Source organism: Salvelinus sp. IW2-2015, linkage group LG2, assembly GCF_002910315.2.
Source record: "Salvelinus sp. IW2-2015 linkage group LG2, ASM291031v2, whole genome shotgun sequence".
Classification (NCBI taxonomy): domain Eukaryota; kingdom Metazoa; phylum Chordata; class Actinopteri; order Salmoniformes; family Salmonidae; genus Salvelinus; species Salvelinus sp. IW2-2015.
The window spans coordinates 41,720,819-41,740,038 of NC_036839.1; the positions used below are offsets into that span (position 1 = coordinate 41,720,819).

General features: G+C 44.5%; 1 pseudogene; it reads left to right on the forward strand.

The window, feature by feature from the left end:
• Positions 1–3,371: 3,371 nt before the first annotated feature.
• LOC111971941 (diacylglycerol kinase eta-like) overlaps positions 3,372–19,220 on the forward strand; it is a 78,886-nt pseudogene continuing 63,037 nt past the window's right edge.

The window sequence follows — 19,220 nt, forward strand, 5'->3', positions numbered from 1 at the left end:
CGCTGTGTGCAGCTGTTGGTCTGTCTGTCTGTCTTTGGACAACAGTTTATTTATCTAATTCATTCATTCATGACAACACCATTACAACGACAACACGTTGGTCACAACACAACATGAGATTTCATCTGCACTGAACCAGTGAAGCTGTATCTGTCCATGTATCCTAATGGAGAAGACAATATGGCTGACAAACGGCATCAGTGGTAGCCTTTATTATATGATGATGGTGCTACTGTAGACTTCATGCAGAAAATTCAGCACCAGTACAATAGTGTGTGGGAGACTGTGTTTGAACAGATGGGGTTTATCTGCCTCAAACAGTGATATGAGTGTGTGTCGTATGCTGCATTCACGTACACCATACACACACACACACACACACACCCCCACACACACAACACACACACACACACACACACACACACAACACACGACACACACACACACACGACGAGCCACACACACACACACAGCACACACCAACGTTGTGTGTTATCTGGCTGCTGTCTGTGAGCTAATGGCTATGTTTCCACACTGGGTAATAGGCTCCAGAGCCTCAGGTGCTGGCTGCGTCACAGGGCAGACAGACCTGGACACAGCTGTGACTGAGATGGAAGGGAGGGTGGATACAGGGAGGGAGTGATGAGAAGCACAGGGAGGGAGAGGGTGGAAACAGGGAGAGAGTGATGAGAAACACTGGAGGAGGGTTGGAACAGGGAGGAGTGATGAGAAGCACTGGAGGAGGTTGGAACAGGAGGATGATGAGAAGCACTGGGAGGGAGGGTGGAACGGAGGGAGTGATGAGAAAGCACAGGAGGGAGGTTGGAAACAGGGAGGGAGTGATGAGAAGCACTGGGAGGAGGGTTTGAACAGGGAGGAAGTGAATGAGAAGAAGCACAGTGAGGGAATGGGTGGAAAGGAGGGAGGTGATGAGAAGCAGGGATGGGGTGTGGAACAGGGAGGGAGTGATGAGAAGCACAGGAGGAGGGTGGAACAGGAGGGAGTGATGAGAGCACGGGGAGGTGCTGGAACAGGGAGGATGATGAGAAGCACAGTGAGGGAGAGGTGAAAGGGAGGAGGTGATGAGAAGCACAGGGAAGAGGGTGTGAAGAACAGATTTAATTGGTGTGTGTGTGTGCTTTGTTAGAAGGTGTTGTGTGTGTTTCTGTGTGGACCCACAGCCTTGAGTGTCCCCGTGCTGAATCAATGTCAGCCATGTTAACCCCACTCTAACTACCTGAGAGAACAACAGAGAGAGAGAAGAAGGGGGGGGGGGTGAAGGATGAGAGAGGGAGAGAGGAGGGAAGGGAAATATGGAGAAAGAGGAGAAAAGAGAGAGAGAGACGAAAGAAAGAAGCCTAGGGGTGAAAATGAAAGGGAGGTAAGAAAAGAAGAGGAGGGAGAGATCATCCAGAATGATGAAGAATGTATGAATGCTGAAAGGCTTTTGGCTCTTTCTTCTCATGTCTTTCTGTCTCATGTCTTTCTGTCTCATGTCTTTCTGTTGTTATGTCTTCTGTCTCATGTTTTCTGTCCATGTTCTTTCTGTTCTGTTATGTCTTTCTGTCTCATGTCTTTCTGTCTCATGTCTTTCTGTCTCACGTCTTTTGTCTGTCATGGTCTTTCTGTCTCATGTCTTTCTGTCTGTTATGTCTTTCTGTCTCACGTCTTTTGTCTGTTATTTCTTTCTGTCTCGTGTCTTTCTGTCTGTTATCTGTTCTTTCCTGTCTCACGTCTTTTTCTGTCATGTCTTTCTCTGTCTCATGTCTTTCTGTCTCACGTCTTTTTTTCTGTCATGTCTTTCGTTCTCATGTCTTTCTGTCTCACGTCTTTTTGTCTGTCATGTCTTTCTGTTCTGTTCTTTTCTGTCTGTTATGTATCTCTGTCTCATGTCTTTCTGTCTCATGTCTTTCTGTCTGTTATGTCTTTCTGTCTCATGTCTTTCTGTCTGTTATGTCTTCTGTCTGTTATGTCTTTCTGTCTCATGTCTTTCTGTCTGTTATGTTTTCTGTTCATGTCTTTCTGTCTCATGTCTTTCTGTCTCATGTCTTTCTGTCTGTATGTATCTCTGTCTCATTCTTTCTGTCTGTATGTTTTCTGTTCATGTCTTTCTGTCTCATGTCTTCTGTCTGTATGTTTCTGTCTGTTATGTCTTTCTGTCTCATGTCTTTCTGTCTGTTATGTCTTTCTGTCTCATGTCTTTCTGTCTGTTATGTCTCTATGTCTGTTATGTCTTTCTGTCTCATGTCTTTCTGTCTCATGTCTTTCTGTCTCATGTCTTTCTGTCTGTTATGTCTTCTGTCTCTTGTTTTCTCATGTCTTTCTGTCTGTATGTATTTCTGTCTGTTATGTCTTTCTGTCTCATGTCTTTCTGTCATGTCTTTCTGTCTCATGTCTTTATGTCTTTATGTCTCTATGTTTATGTCTTTCTGTCTCATGTCTTTCTGTCTGTTATGTATTTCTGTCTGTTATGTCTTTCTGTTCATGTCTTTCTGTCTGTTTGTCTTTCTGTCTCATGTCTTTCTGTCTGTTATGTCTTTCTGTCTCATGTCTTTCTGTCTGTTATGTCTCTATGTCTGTTATGTCTTCTGTCTCATGTCTTTCTGTCTCAGTTTTCTCTTTCTGTATCTTCTGTCTGTTATGTCTTTCTGTCTCATGTCTTTCTCTCATGTCTTTCGTCTGTTATGTCTTCTTTCTTCTGTCTTTCTGTCTATGTCTTTTGTCTCATGTCTTCTGTCTATGCTTTCTGTTCATGTCTTTCTGTCTGTTATGTCTTTCTGTCTGTTATGTCTTTATGTCTGTATGTCTTTCTGTCTCATGTCTTTCTGTCTCATTCTTTTTTCTGTTATGTTTCTGTCTGTTTATGTCTTCTGTCTTTTATGTCTTTCTGTCTGTTATGTCTTTATGTCTGTTATGCTTTCTGTCTTTCTGTCTCATTTCTTTTTGTCTGTTATGTCTTTCTGTCGGTGTGTCTAAAGGGTTGTGTCTCTTTCTGTCTGTGTGTCTCCTGGGAGGCTCTCCTTTCCTCCCTCAGCCGGAGAGAGAGGGACAGAGAGAAGGAAGAGAGGAGGAAGTGGGGTGATGGGCTATCGCCTTTACGAAGGCTCTGCCTGTCACCTCGCATCATACTCAAAACAGAGGGAGTGTTAGAGAGAGAGAGAGAGAGAGAGAGGAGGAGAGAGAGAGAGAGAGAGAGTAGAGAGAGAGGAGAGTAGAGGAGGGAGGGGAGAGAGGGGGGAGGTGAATAAGTTGAATGAGGAGAGAGAGTGAGGAAATATTTGAGAGGGCTGAGAAAGAGAGCGAGGGAGGGAGGGGGCTAGTTCTCTTAAAGACGGAGAGCGAATCTCCCGCCGGCTCAGAGGCAGAGCAGGCAGAGGAGAGGACAGTACACTAATTTTCCCTCTCTCTCTCTCTCTCTCTCTCTCTCTGTCTCTCTATCCATCCAGGTGATCACTCCGTTCCGCAGGCTCATCCTCTGCGCGGAAAACAGGAAAGAGATGGAGGACTGGATCAGCTCGCTGAAGTCCGTCCAGTCCCGAGAGCATTACGAGGTAAGACCAGATCCATTCTCTGTTCTCTATAGCAACAGATCCATTCTCTGTTCTCTATAGCAACAGATCCACTGCCTGTGTGAGCTTTTGAGAGTGAGAGAGAAAGAGGAAGAGAATGAGAGAGGAGACATGGAGAGAGGAGGCATGGAGAAACGAGGCATGGAGAGAGCTGGAAGGAGAGAAGAGGGAGAAGGACAATAGATCTTTGATCTGATCATTGGCTTACTATGTCAGTTGTTGCTGTTTAGAGTGCAAATATTTCTGTTTCTGTTGTTTCTTTTGAACGTGTGTGAGCAGCAGGGTAGTGTAGTGTGAGCAGCAGGGTAGTGTAGTGTGAGCAGCAGGGTAGTGTAGTGTGAGCAGCAGGGTAGTATAGTGTACGCAGTGGGTTGCATGCTCTGTATCGTGCAGTGGACTGGAACATGGGGGAACTATTTCACCCATTGAGGGTGGTCGTGGAAGCCCAGCTCACAGGAGACATACACACATGCATACACACACAGTGTCACACTCAGAGGAGTCCCATAGTCACACATGCATGCACGGCACCCTAACGCCGCACGCACACACACACACACACACACACACACACACACACACACACACACACACACACACACACACACACACACACACACACACACACACACACACACACACACACACACACACACACACACACACACACACACACACACACACACACATGTTGTCTATACGGAAAGGTTTTCAGGTTTTTAACTGCTAGTGTCTGTCTTACTCTCTGGGTGTCTTAGAAATCACCAGGAAAAAGAGCTCGCCACTAAATAGTCCCTCACATCACTCTATAACGAACCCAATTCATCTTTTTACAAAAGGAAGATAAGAGTGGCTGTTAGATATTCATGCTGAATAATAATAGTCCCTGTATTATCTTCTCAAAGATGTTTTTTTAACAGCATTGCCGTTTAGAAATGATCCGTTTGTTATGTTTAGCCGTGACCAGAAGCAGATATAACTGTTGATATTGGTGACTGCAGCGCTTGTCTCCAGGCAGAAACAGGGTATACCACATAATGCCATAGCATGGCATAAGTTAATGCCTTTCAATTGGAAAGAAAGATGATATAAGATTGGTTTGCCTCTCTGCCCTCTTTCCTCTCCAACCTGCAATGTCACCGCTGAGCTGCGAGTAAGAACTAGAGGTTCAGGATACTCCCATGTTGGAACGCACACGTTCCCATTCTAATAGGGATGGATAGATGGTGTGGTGTGTTGTGTGTGTGTGTGTGTGTGTGTGGTGTGTGGGTGTGTGTGTGTGTGTGTGTGTGTGTGTGTGTGTGTGTGTGTGTGTGTGTGTGTGTGTGTGTGTGTGTGTGTGTGTGTGTGTGTGCGCGTGTGTGCCATGTGCTTGTAGCGTGTGCGTGTGGTATGATTTTAATGGTAAAAAATCGTCTTCTATACGTTGTAAAAAGTCTTCTATAAAGAAGGTAGAAAAATGTCATGTCAATCTCTTCAAATGCTTTGTGTAAAATGTTGTGTGTAATAGGTTCTATGTTGCTCACGCTAAAACACCATTGAAGCTTGTCCAAAAAAATTGTATAGTGAGCACTCGTAAATGCAATTATGTTAGCAATTTATATAGGTTTTCTTTAACTGTGTCTGAGTTTAAGGTAATCAATGTGAACATGCAATCAAATGTTTACTAGATGTGGAAGACCCTTTGGATAAATGTACTGTTCCATCTATTTAAGATACGGTTATCTGTGTCCACACGTCTCTTAAAAATGTCAGGGTCATTGTGCCAATACCGTCCTATTCCTAATGTTACATTATGTTGGTCAGTGTGTGTTTCTTAATGTGAGCAAAAAGGGAGCCTAAATGTTTGAATTAAAGTACCCGACTTGTCTATCCTGGTGGTTGCCAACTGATTTAACTCTCGTTTGTCAGACAGCACAGTTTTAATGGGAACAATTTCTCAGGATGCACAACTGGTATGCTGCTCCCGACGCACGGCCCACCTTCTGTAACGTCTGTAGAGACAGCCTCTCTGGCGTACCTCCCCGGCCTGTCCCTGCGAAGGTAAGACACACACACTCACATCTCTTGTCTCTCCTAACACCTCTCCTCCTCAATTTATCTCTTCCGTCTCCTCATTAATGAGAGGGATGCTGTCTTTCTGTGTTTTCCTTAGTGCTGTGTGTCCCTTCTGAGCTGTGGTGGTTTCCTTAGTGCTGTGTGTCCCTCCTGAGTCGCTGTGTGGTTTCCTTAGTGCTGTATGTCCCTCCTGAGCGTGGTAGTTTCCTTAGTGCTATGTGTCCTCCAGGTCCGTGGTAGTTTCCTTAGTGCTGTGTGTCCTCTGAGCTGTGGTGGTTTCCTTAGTGCTGTGGTTCCTCCTGGGCCGTGGTAGTTTCTTAGCGCTGTGTGACCCCCTGAGCTGTGGTAGTTCCTTAGTGCTGTTGTCCCTCCTGGTCCGTGGTAGTTTCCTTAGTGCTGTATGTCCCTCCTGAGCGTGGTATTTCCTTAGTGCTTGGTGTGTCCCCTCTGGTCTCATGGGTAGTTTCCTTAGTGCTGGTGTCCCCTTGGGCCGTGGTAGTTTCCTTAGTTCTGTGTGTCCCTCCTGGGCCGTGGTAGTTCCTTAGTGCTGTGTGTCCCTCCTGGGCCGTGGTAGTTTTCCTTAGTGCTGTGTGTCCCCTCCTGCGCCGTGGTGTTCTTAGTGCTGTGTGTCCCTCCTGGGCCGTGGTAGTTTGAATCATTCCTGGAGAGGTGGAGGGGAGATATAGTGTTAACAGGGCTGTACGATGGGGAATAGGACAGACTTACTATTTCCTCCCTGTGGAGTATAAGGTCACAACCAGCCTAACCCATCCAGGAAGTAGGACTATGAGCTCTTAGTAGAGCAGGGCTGGGGGCTGTTCAATTTAACTATGCAGTCAATACCACTTTATGATATTATTTCAATTCGGATCGATTAAGAATAGTAGGGCAGAGCAGTAATGGAGTTGAATGATAGGCGATTGGTGTATTGGCTGGAGAAGTGAGGTGTGGGTTGAGAAGAGCTTACGATATGTCGTGACCTCTCTGCTGGCTAGCCTAGTGTGAGAGGCTAATGATAACCCATTAATTGCCCTAAAATGAAGGGCTTCCTCTTTGAAGGCTCTTCAAAGGCTTTTATGGCTGTGTGTGTGGTGTGTGAGTGTGTGTTAATTCATGCTTAATGGTTCCAGATGATGTGGAACGTTAGACTCACAATGTCTACGGTAGACACACACACACACACACACACAGTCACACACACACGCTATGCTAATTAGCATGAGAGGAATATACAGATGGTGTTCATTACGGTGTTCTGATACGCTCTATGAAACCAGGAAATGGTGTATAAATAGTATTGGTACGTAAATGGTTGGTTACACTGTTCCTTCACAGCCGAGGTGTGGACAAGTTGCGTCATTCCCACACCTGTCCCTGTAGTTTTAATATAGTGTTGATTCAACATAGGGACAAATCATATACCGTCTGACATTTTTTGTTTTACTAGGCAAGCCAGTAAAGWATAAATTCTTACTTACAATGATGGCCTACCCCAACCAAACCCGGACGATGCTGGGCCAATTGTGCGCCGCCCWATGGGACTCCCAATCCCGGCCGGATGTGATACAGCCTGGATTTGAACAAGGGGCTGTAGTGACACCTCTTGCACTGAGCTGCAGTGCCTTAGACCGCTGCGCCWCTCGGGAGCCCCTGTTACTGTTAGGGGAAAAACATATTCGTAATATTGAGAGGCACTGTGTGTGTGTGTGAGAGAGGGGTGAGAGAGGCAGATAGAGKTAGACAGAGAGCGAGAGAGAGGGGTGGGAGAGAGGCAGAGAGATGGAGAGGAGAGAGAGCAAGAGAGAGAGGCAGAGAGAGCTAACTCTTCTTCTCTGACACAATCTCTCATTACTGCAGTATATCAACCCCCCGTTGTTCCAGTCTCCTCTGCAGCCTGTCTGAACCAGGACGGGCCAACCCTCCTTCTTCCGCACACTTTGGCTCCAGCACTGCTCTAACATACATCTGAATCTGCTACTTTAATCAGCTGCTCATCAGGACCTTGATTAGCTAGTGAGAGTAGTGTTGAAACCAAAGCCTATACACCCAGTAGCTCTCCAGATCAGAACAAGGGTTGGCCTTCTTGGCACGTACCCCGGGGCCCCCAAACTCCTTTTGTTGGGTTGGGGGGGGGGGGGGGGGGTACCTGTCATAAGCAATGGCAAATGTAGAATTGCAGGAAATTTGCTTTAAAACTGTATAAATTTCTCTCAGCCTCAATAGAACACGTGTAGAATAGCAGGAAATTAGCTTGAAAACTGTTAAATGTTATCTTAGCATTAGATGTGAACAATAGCATGAGATGAGCTATAAAACAGAACATTTTTCTCTCTGCTCGTGGAAAAATGTGTAGAATTGTAGGAAATTAGCTTTGAATCTACACAATGTGTAGAATAGTGTGACAAATTGCAATAAGTTTTCCACTACAAAAAAACTACATTGGTTTCCCAAATCCGGTCTTGGGTCTAGGGCAGGGATATTCAAATCCGATCCTGGAAGTCTGTTCTGGAGTACTGCTGTTTTATCMGATCATTAATTGTACCGACTTGGTGTCCCAGGTCTAAATCAGTCCTTCATTAGAGTGGAAGAATGAAAATCAGGAGTTAAACTGGCTTCAAGGTCCAGATTTTGTATTTGCTTTGTCTAGGGTATCGATCATTAGCTCCTTCTAATTCATTCTGATTGCGTTGTCGTGGCTTCAATAAAGAATGACTGGATACATAGTTTGCAGTACTCATGTGGCTCTGGTTCTGTGTAGTACAGAGCTTTTGTAATGAACATTACTTTGGCTATTTTAGTATCGTTTTTGGGACCATTAGACCATGTGCCAATCTGTATTTCAATTGATAATGTTTTATTTTTCTTTCATTTAACTAGGCAAGTCAGTTATGAACAGATTCTTGTTTTCAATGACGGCCTAGGAACAGTGGGTTAACTGCCTTGTTCTGGTGTAGAACGACAGAGTTTTTACCTTTTTACCTTTAACTAGGCCGGGGATTCAATCTTGCAACCTTTCGGTTACTAGTCCAACGCTCTAACCACTAGGCTACCTGCCACCCCATAATGCAACACCTATTGCCAGTAGTGGTGTATGGGGGAAAATCACTGGGGGAAAAACAGGGGGAAAAGCCATATTACAACCTATGTGTTGTGTAATTGGTTGTTTGCTCTGTAACCTGTTAGTTCATATTTCTTGCGATCGTCATATATAGGCCTAAGGCTGAGACAATAAGATGTCTTTTTATTTAACCAGGCAAGTCAGTTAAGAACAAAATCTTGTTTACAATGACAGCCAAACCTGGGCAAACTCTCTCCGGTGAAGTCCAAAAGGCACATTGCATGTAACAAACAGTTAAWGTACATGACCTACAGCATGGTCAAGCAAGTTAATGTTTCCAACATTTTCAGGCCGCAAAACAACTATTGATTTAGAACCACAGAGAGTTACTGCAAGTTGCAAAGAAAACAGGAGCTGCCTCCACTATTCCAGCACCATTTCAACTTCAACATCACCTCTGCTTTGTCTAATACAGTGACAACTAAAAGATACCAAAAACAGTTTAATCCAATTAACATAAGCTAAATATGATGTGTGTGTGTGCGTGCGTGCGTGCGTGCACATTGGTGCAAGTAGAAAAAACATGTTTTTCTACACCTGCATTGTTTTTCTACACCGTGCTTCTACACCTGCATTGCTTGCTGTTTGGGGTTTTAGGCTGGGTTTCTATACAGCACTTCGAGATATTAGCTGATGTACGAAGGGCTATATAAAATAAACTTGATTTGATTTGTTGACTCACCCTACTTGTTGAGGAACACCAATGCCATCCTCCTCTCTTTCATGTTGTCTAAACGGCCTATCACTCTGTCATACAGTACATGCTTTTATTTTTTGTTGTCCTAGGCTACCCGGCTAAAATGCTTGCTCGCTAGCCTAACTTCCATTCATGGGCAACGTTATATAGTTAACATTAGCCTTCTACATCTAGCTACATATTGAACTTCCATCCTCTCAGGCCAGGGGCACAATGTTTGAATGTATGGTTGGACCAGAATTGCCGTTATAATCATTGGCCAGTGTGGAGAATGAAGTAAAACCACAAGTCCAAATCACTATCTCCAGCCATGGCTAAGTTAGGAAAGGACCGTTTTTTGCTATCTAGCTAGCCACCGGAGAACAACAACACAACGAAATGCACAACGAGTTTCTGTCAGTGACGTATGCTCTTGATGAGATGTGATTGGACTGAAGCCAAATCCTGGCTTTCCTTGACACTTTTTTTTGGTGTGCTGCCTGGACCATTCACAGTTGAGCTCACTCAAATTAGCTCAACGCTGATTGGCTCGCTGGCTTCCCTTGCATTCATTGGTACTGGCGTCAACAATGCCATTCTCTTTTGGACCAGACAGCGTTAGATCATGGCATATACACACAGAGYCAGAGGGGCGCTGTTTTTCTCACTCGGATGCKTTCTCTGGTGAGATACATTACATGTGCAAAAAGCTTTGAGCACGGGGGCATTGCTGAAACAAGAAAGGGCCTTCGCCAAACTGTTGCCACAAAGTTGGAAGCACAGAATGATCTAGAATGTCATTGTATGCTGTAGCCTTAAGAGTTCCCTTCACAGGAACTAAGGGGCCTTGACAGAACCATGAAAAACAGCCCCAGACCATTATTCCTCCCCTACCAATCTTTACAGTTGGCACTATGCATCGGGGCAGGTAGTGTTCTCTTGGCATTCGCAAAAACCCAGATTAGTCCGTCAGACTGCCAGATGGTGAAGCTTGACTCATCACTCCAGAGAACACGTTTCCACGGCTCCAGAGTCCAATGGTGGCGAGTTTTACACCACTCCAGCCGACGCTTGGCATCGCGCATGGTGATCTTAGGCTTGTGTGCGGCTGCTTGGCCATGAAAACCCATTTCACGAAGCTCCCGACGAACAGTTCTTGTTCCAGAGGCAGTTTGAAACTCGGTAGTGAGTGTTTACACGCCAAGTGCTGTAGCACTCAGCGGTCCTGTTCTGTGAGTTTGTTGTGGCCTACCACTTCACGGCTGAGCCATTGTTGCCTCCAAGACATTTCCACTTCAACTAACAGCACTGTACAGTTGACCGGGGGCAGCTCTAGCAGGGCAGTAATTTGAAGTAAGACTGACTTGTTGGAAAGGTGGCATCCTATGACGGTGCCAAGTTGAAAGTCACTGAGCTCTTCAGTAAGGCCATCTACTGCTGATGTTGTCTATGTAGAATGTATGGGTGTTTGAGCACAATGTTGGACACCTGTCAGCAATATAGTGGTGAGCTTAAATAGCCGAATCCACAATTTGGAGGGGGTGCAACAATATTCTTTGTCATAAACATTGCATTCAGATAAGCATAGAACCCCTTGACTTTTTTCCGCACATTTTTATTACGTTACAAGCCTTATTCTAAATTGTATTAATCGTTTATTTTCTCATCCAATCATCACACAAACACGATACACATAATACAAAGCAAAAACAGGTTTTTAGGAAATAGGATCCACCTGAGCTAATATTTTGAGTCTCATCGCAAGGGTCTGAATTCTTATGTAATAAGGTATTTCTTTTTTTTATTTTTCAATACATTTGTAAACATTTCTACAAACCTGTTTCCCACTTTTCTTCATTATGAGTATTTATTTTCTGTGGATTGATGAGGAAATGTTTTAACTTTATCCATTTTAGAATAAGGCTGTAACGTAACAAAATGTGGGGTCTCAATACTTTCCGAATGCACATTCAGTGAATTGAAGACAAATTATGAAGCACAGAGAAACAAAAGATAGAGAAAGAGAGGCTTTAAAGTGGTGAGAACAGCTAGACAGACAGTTTCACAGCAATCAGAGATGCTTCTGTTTCACTTTGATTTCCTGCTGCTTGACGATCAATAAGGATTGATGAGTGCCCCACATACACCAGTTATCCCCTGGCTACAAACAGTCTGAAACCACGGAACTAATCTCTATAAAAAAAAAACATCTCCTATCCGTCTGCAATCGATGTTTCCCTAATGGAACTCTAAATCCTGTTAGTSAACATTTAGTCAACATTTAGTCAACATTTAGTCAACATTAAGAGAACACAATACTGTTTATCACTGTCTGCCAATGGCAAGGAGTGGAGCTGGCCAATTAGTCTTGATTTCCCGGTGTGTGTGTGTGTGTGTGTGTGTGCGTGTATGTGTGTGTTTGCGTGTCAGCACGTGCCTGTACGTGTGCGTGTGTCCTTATCTGAGTGTTGTTTTCGACAATGGAACTTTCCAGTCATTTTTCATGTTTGGTTGTTAAGTGCCTCCTCATCTATAATGAATATACATTATGGACGCACTCCACTCACTTTGGTGGCCAGATATCATGTGTTCCTTCTGCATTTACATTTTAATTCATTCTTATGCAAAGCCACTCACAATAAGTGCCTGACCGGTCGGCCGTCATATATAGACTGTACTGTTTATATGCAGAGGTTACAGTGGGTTACAGTCTCTCTCTCACCTGGGGTTTTACAGCTCATTGTTTTGAGCGGCCTGAGGGCCTGTGACAGGGATCCAGACTGCATGCTCCATGCCTCTGACACTTGCATTCCCTATTATGCAAGTSGAGATGTATTTAAATGCAGTGGATCCTAAAATGTGCCTTATTTGGTAGTGAGGTAACAATAAGCACTCTCTGGTACTTAAATAAACAATTTCAACACAATTGATAGATTGTGGGCTATTTTAACACGCCCCCTCCCAAAAAAAGCTTCTTGATTAATCTATTGGTATTGTTTTCCCTGCTAAAAGGTCAAATAAAGTGCTAACCTGGTAACCTGGTAGTGTAACAGTATCAGTGTGTTAACCTGATGGTGGTTCCAGAGTGATCCGTGTGATCAGTGTGATCAGTGTGTTAACCTGATGGTGGTTCCAGAGTGCTCCCAGAAGTTGATCAGTGTGATCAAGTGTGTTAAGTGAATGGTGGTTCCAGAGAGGTGATCCGTGTGAGTCAGTGTTTAACCTGAATGGTGGTTCCAGAGTGATCAGTGTGGAATTGGGTACCAGAGTGATCGTGTTAACCTGATGGTGGTTCCAGAGTGAATCCAGTGTGGTTAACGCTGATGGTGGTTCCAGAGTGATGTCAGATGGGCGGTGTTAACCTGATGGTGGTTCCAGAGTGATCAGTGGCGTGGGTGTTAACCTGATGGTGGTTCCAGATGTGATCACGTGTGTTAACCTGTGATGGTGGTTGCAGAGTGATCAGTGAGTGTACTGTTCAGAGTATCGTGTTTAACGACTGAATGGTGGTTCCAGACGGTTAACCGTGGTCAGTTGTCGTGTGTTAACGCTCGAATTGGTGGTTCCAGAGTGATCAGTGTGTTTAAACCTGATGGTGGTTTCAGCAGTGGAATCCGTGTGGTTAAACCTGATGGTGGTTCCAGTGTGATCCGTGTGTTAGACCTGATTGGTGGTTTTCCAGAGTGATCAGTGGGGTTAACCTGATGGGGTGGTTCCAAAGTGATCAGGTGTGTTAACTGATGGTGGTTCGCAGAGTGAATCCGTGTGTTAACCTGATGGTGTTTCCCAGAGTGAATGCGGTGTGTTAACCTGATGGTGGTTTCCAGAGTGATGCCCGTGGTGTTAACAGCCATGATGGTGGGTTCCAGAGTGATCCCGTTGTGTTAACCTGATGGTGGTTCCAGAGTGATTCAGGTGTGTTAACCTGAATGTGGTTCCAGTGTGAATGCAGTGTGTTAACCTGAATGGTGGTTCCAGAGTGATCTTTGGGTGTTAACCTGATGGTGGTTCCAGAGGGATTAAGCTATAGGACTTTAACACTGTAATCCTCTAGTCTAGGACAGTTCTGTGTAGTAACTGTGCATGTGCGCACACACACACATACCGCACACACACACACAACACAGCAGCACAATACACAGCACACACCACACATCTATGGGTTAGAGGTAGAAAAATAGGGTTAAAGAGTTACGTGGAATTGGCTCTGGTTCCCTAGGGCTGTGTTCCTCTGTCTGTTTCACACAAGGCCTGAGGCAGAAATGGCAGCATAGTCTGACAGAGCGGGCTTAGGATGAAGCCTTCAGTCCACACGGAACAGTCAGCGCTCTCGCTGCGCATTTTAAGACAAACAATCTTCAGGCAGTGGTAGAGCTGGGGAATGAAAAGTGAGTAAACTCACCCTCACCTACAGATCTCTGTTTATACTAAACAGCTCTCTGTTTATCACCTAACAGCTCTCTGGCTTTTATCACCTAACAGCTCTCTGTTTTATCACCTAACAGCTCTCTGTTTATCACCTACAGCTCTCTGTGTTATCACCTATACAGCTCTCTGTTTATCAAACCGTAACACGTACAAAACAGCTCTCTGCTTTATCACCCTAACAGCTCTGCTGTTTTATCACCTAACAGCTCTCTGTGTATCAACTCTAACAGCTCTCTGTTATCCACCTAACAGCTCCTCTGTTTATCACCTAAACAGCTCTCTGTTTATACCTAACAGCTCTTTTCTCGTTTATCACCTAACAGCTCTCTGTTTATCACCTAACAGCTCTCTGTTTATCCCCTCAACAGCTCTCTGTTTATCACCTAAACGCTCTCTCTTTATCACCCTAACAGCTCTCTGTTTATCACCTAACCAGCTCTCTGTTTTTATCACCTAACAGCTCTCTGTTTTTCACTAACAGCCTTCTGTTTATCACCTAACAGCTCTCTCTTTTATCACCTAACAGCTCTCTGTTTATAACCTAACAGCTCTCTGTTTATCACTAACAGCTCTCTGTTTATCACATCCAGGCTCTCTGTTATCACCCAACAGCTCTCTGTTTTTCACCCAATCAGCTCTCTGTTTATCACCTAACAGCTCTCTGCTTTTATCAAAACTAACAGCTCTCTGTTTATCACTAACAGCTCTTGTTTATCACCCCAACAGCTCTCTGTTTATCAACCTAACAGCTCTCTGTTTATCACCTACAGCTCTCTGTTATCACCTAACAGCTCTCTGTTTATCACCAACAGCTCTCTGTTTATCACTAACACTCTCTCTTTATCACATAACAGCTTCTGTTTATCACCTAACAGCTCTCTGTTTATCACATAACAGCTTCTCTGTTTATCACCTAACAGCTCTCTGTTTATCACCTAACAGCTCTCTGTTTTATCACCTAACAGCTCTCTGTTTATCACTAAACAGCCCTCTCTGTTGATACCTAACAGCTCTCTCTGTTTATCACCCAACAGCTCTCTGTTTATCACCTAACAGCTCTCTGTTTTATCACCTAAACAGCTCTCTGGCTTTTATCACCTAACAGCTCTCTGTTTATACACCTAACAGCTCTCTGTTTATCACCTAACAGTCTCTGTTTATCACAACAGCTCTCTGTTTATCACCCAACAGCTCTCTGTTTAATCACCTAACAGCTCTCTGCTTATCACCTAACAGCTCTCTGTTTTATCAAATAACAGCCTCTCCTGTTATCACCTAACAGCTCTCTGTTTATCACCTTAACAGCTCTCTGTTTATCACCTAACAGCTCTCTGCTTATCACCTACAGCTTCTGTTTATCCCATAACAGCTCTCTGTTATCACCTAACAGCTCTCTGTTTTAGTCAACCTAACAGCTCTCTGTTTATACCCAACAGCTCTCTGTTTTATTCAACCAAACAGCTCTCTGTTTATCACCTAACAGCTTTCTCTGCTTATCACCTAACAGCTCTCCTGTTTATCACCCTAACAGCTCTCTGTTTTATCACGCCTAACAGCTCTCTGTTTATCAGCCTCAACAGCCTCTGATTAGTATCCCCCCAACAGCTCTCTGTTTATCAACCTAACAGCTCTCTGCCTTATTAGCCAACCTAACAGCTCTCCTGTTTTACCTCACATAACAGCTCTCTGTTATCACCTTAACGCTCTCTGTTTATCACCTAAACAGCTCTCTGTTTATCACCTAACAGCTCTCTGCTTATTACACCTAACAGCTCTCTGTTTATCACATAACAGCTCTCTGTTTATCACCTAACAGCTCTCTGTTTATCACCTAACAGCTCTCTGTTTATCACCAACAGACAGCTCTCTGTTTATCACCAACGCTCTTGTTTATCACCTAACAGCTCTCTGCTTATCACCTAACAGCTCTCTGTTTATCACCTAACAGGCTCTCTGTTTATCACCTAACAGCTCTCTGTTTATCACATAACAAGCTCTCTGTTTATCACCCAACAGCTCTCTGTTTATCACCCAACCAGCTCCTTGTTTATCACCTAACAGCTCTCTGCTATATCACCTAACAGCTCTCTGTTTATTCACCTAACAGCTCTCTGTTTATCACCTAACAGTCTTCTGGTTTATCCACATAACAGCCTTCTTGTTTATCACCTAACAGCTCTCTGTTTATCACCTAACAGCTCCTCTGTTTATCACCTAACAGCTCTCTTGTTTATCACATAACAGCCTCTGTTTATCACCTCAACAGCTCTCTGTTTATCACCCAACAGCTCTCTGTTTATCACCCCAACAGCTCTTCTGTTTATCACCTAACAGCTCTCTGTTATCACCTAACAGCTCTCTGTTTTCATAACTGCTCTCTGTTTATCCACATAACAGCTCTCTGTTATCACCTAAACAGCTCCTGTTTTCACCCAACAGCTCTCTGTTATCACCAACAGCTCTCTGTTTATCACCCTAACAGCTCTTCTTATCACCTAACAGCTCTCTGTTTATCACCTAACAGCTCTCTGTTATCACTAACAGCTCTCTGTTTTCTACCTAACAGCTCTCTGTTATCCCTAAAAGCTCTCTGTTTATTCACCTACAGCTCTCTGTTTATCACCTAACAGCTCTCTGTTTATCACCTAACAGCTCTCTGTTTATACCTAACAGCTCTCTGTTTATCACATAACAGCTCTCTGTTATCACCTAACAGCTCTCTGTTTATCACCTAACAGCTCTCTGTTTAACCTAACACTCTCTGTTATCACCTAACAGCTCTCTGTTTATCAACCTACAGCTTCTGTTTATCACCTAACAGCTCTCTGTTTATCACCTAACACTCTCTGTTATCAACCTAACAGCTCTCTGTTGATCACCTAACAGCTCTCTGTTTATCACTAACAGCTCTAAACCTCGTCTGTTATCACCTAACAGCTCTCTGTTACACTAACAGCTCTCTGTTATATCAACCTAACAGCTCTCTGTTTATCACCTAAACAGCTTCTCTGTTATCATACCTAACAGCTCTCTGTTATCAGTAACAGCTCTCTGTTGATGCACTAACAGCTCTCTGTTTAATCACCTAACAGCTCTCTGTTTACTCACCGATCTAACAGCTCTCTGTTATCACCTAAGCAGCTCTCTGTTGATCACCTAACAGCTCTCATGTTGTATGTCACCTAACAGCTCTCTGTTTATCACTAACAGCTCTCTGTTTATCACCTAACAGCTTCTGTTATCAAGGCTTGTTTCGATCCTGGGTGAACCCTTCTCTCATGAGCCTCTGCTCATCGGTGTAGAACATGATGCACCGATTTCTTGTTGTTGTTGACTAACCAGGTGTGTTTGTTGTTGTATGTTTGTCTTCCAGTTGTAAATTCAAAGCTCACAAGCGGTGTGCCGTCAGGGCACCAACAACTGCAAATGGGACCACGCTGGCCTCCATAGGCAAAGACATCATCGAGGACGAGGATGGGGTAAGTGTGGTGTGTTGTGTGTGTGTGTGTGTTGTGTGTGTGTGTGTGGTGTGTGTGTGTGTGTGTGTGTTGTTGTGGTGTGTGTGTGTGTGTGTGTGTGTGTTGTGTGTGTGTGTGTGTGTGTGTGTGTGTGTGTGTGTGTGTGTGTGTGTGTGTGCGTGTGTGTGCGTGTGTGCAAAATATATGCACTCAGTCCTGTCAGTTGCTCTGGAGAAGAGTGTCTGCTAAATCAATGTAAATGTAATACATGTGTGTTGGTATGTGTATGTGTGTGAGCGAAGGATAGAGTAAGAAGGTAGAAAATGTAATCATATATTTCTATAGTGATTATGCTGTATGTTGTACCTGGGCTGACTCTCTGTCATTCTGTCCTGTAGATCGCCATGCCCCACCAATGGCTGGAGGGAAAAACCTGCTGTTAGTGCCAAGTGTGCTGTGTGTGACAAGACCTGTGGCAGCGTGCTCCGACTGCAGGACTGGCGGTGTCTCTGGCTGCAAAGCCATGGTGTGTGGTGTTGTGTGTGTGTGTGTGTGTGTGTGTGTGTGTGTGTGTGTGTGTGTGTGTGTGTGTGTGTGTGTGTGTGTGTGTGGTGTGTGTGTGTGTGGTGTGTGTGTGAGAGCGTGTGTGTGTGTGTGTGTGTGTGGTGTGTGTGTGTGTGTGTGTGTGTGTGTGTGTGTTGTGGTGTGTGTGGTGTGTGTGTGAGAGCGTGTGGTGTGTGGTGTGTGTGTGTGCGTGTGTGTGTGTGTTGTGTGTGTGTGTGTGTGTGTGTGTGTGTGTGTGTGTGTGTGTGTGTGTGTGTGTGTGTGTGTGTGGTGTGTGTGTGTGTGTGTGTGTGGAGAGCGTGTGTGTGTGTGTGTGTGTGTGTGTGTGTGAGAGCGTGTGTGTGTGTAGTAACACCATTCTCCTGTGTTATTCTAGGTACAACACAGTGTGTAGGGAACCTGTACCCCAGGGAAATGTCCCCTGGCGGCCAGTGTAAAGTCTCTGTCATCCCTCCTACTGCCCTCAACAGTATCGACTCTGATGGTACACACACACAAACACCCACACACAACTTGTTTGCTCCCACCCATGGTGTGTGTGTATGCTTGCGTGTGCCAGGAAATTGTGAGTGGGGTGTTTTATTGACAGGTGTATAAATAGAGCTATTTCAGGCTGGGTGCAAACAAAACACGCAAGCACACACACGCACGGCACGCACGCACGCACCGCGCGCGCACGCACACAACACACACACACACACACACACACAACACACACACACACACACACACACACACACACACCACACACACACATACACACACACACACACACACACACAACACACACACACACAAACCAAAGGGAAGAGGCTGATTGTGTCGGCTAACTAGTAGTTCTGGTTCACACTAACTACACTGTTAAAATGAAGTGTTTTGTAACACCAAAAACTTGAAGGAGACAAAACCTTCACTTTGTGCTGGAGTAACTGAACACGTTATCCTGAGGCTGTTCTGAAACATGACATGTTTGTTGTAACCTGGTAACCCTCATCTCAATAGTTTCACTTCGGATTTGCCGTAATTGGGTGAACATCGACCCATTAATTGTGTGTGGTTAAGGGGTTAATTCCACATGGTTACAGGGTTAATTCCGCATGGTTACAGGGTTAATTCCACAATGGTTAAGGGTTAATTCCACATGGTTACAGGGTTAATTCCACATGGTTACAGGGTTAATTCCCGTGGTTACAGGGTTAATTCCGCAATGGTTACAGGGTTAATTCCACATGGTTAACAGGGTTAATTCCACTGGTTTACAGGGTTAATTCCACATGGTTAAGGGGTAAATTCCACATGGTTAAGGGGTTAAATTCCGCATGGTTTACAGGTTTAATTCCGCGTGGTTC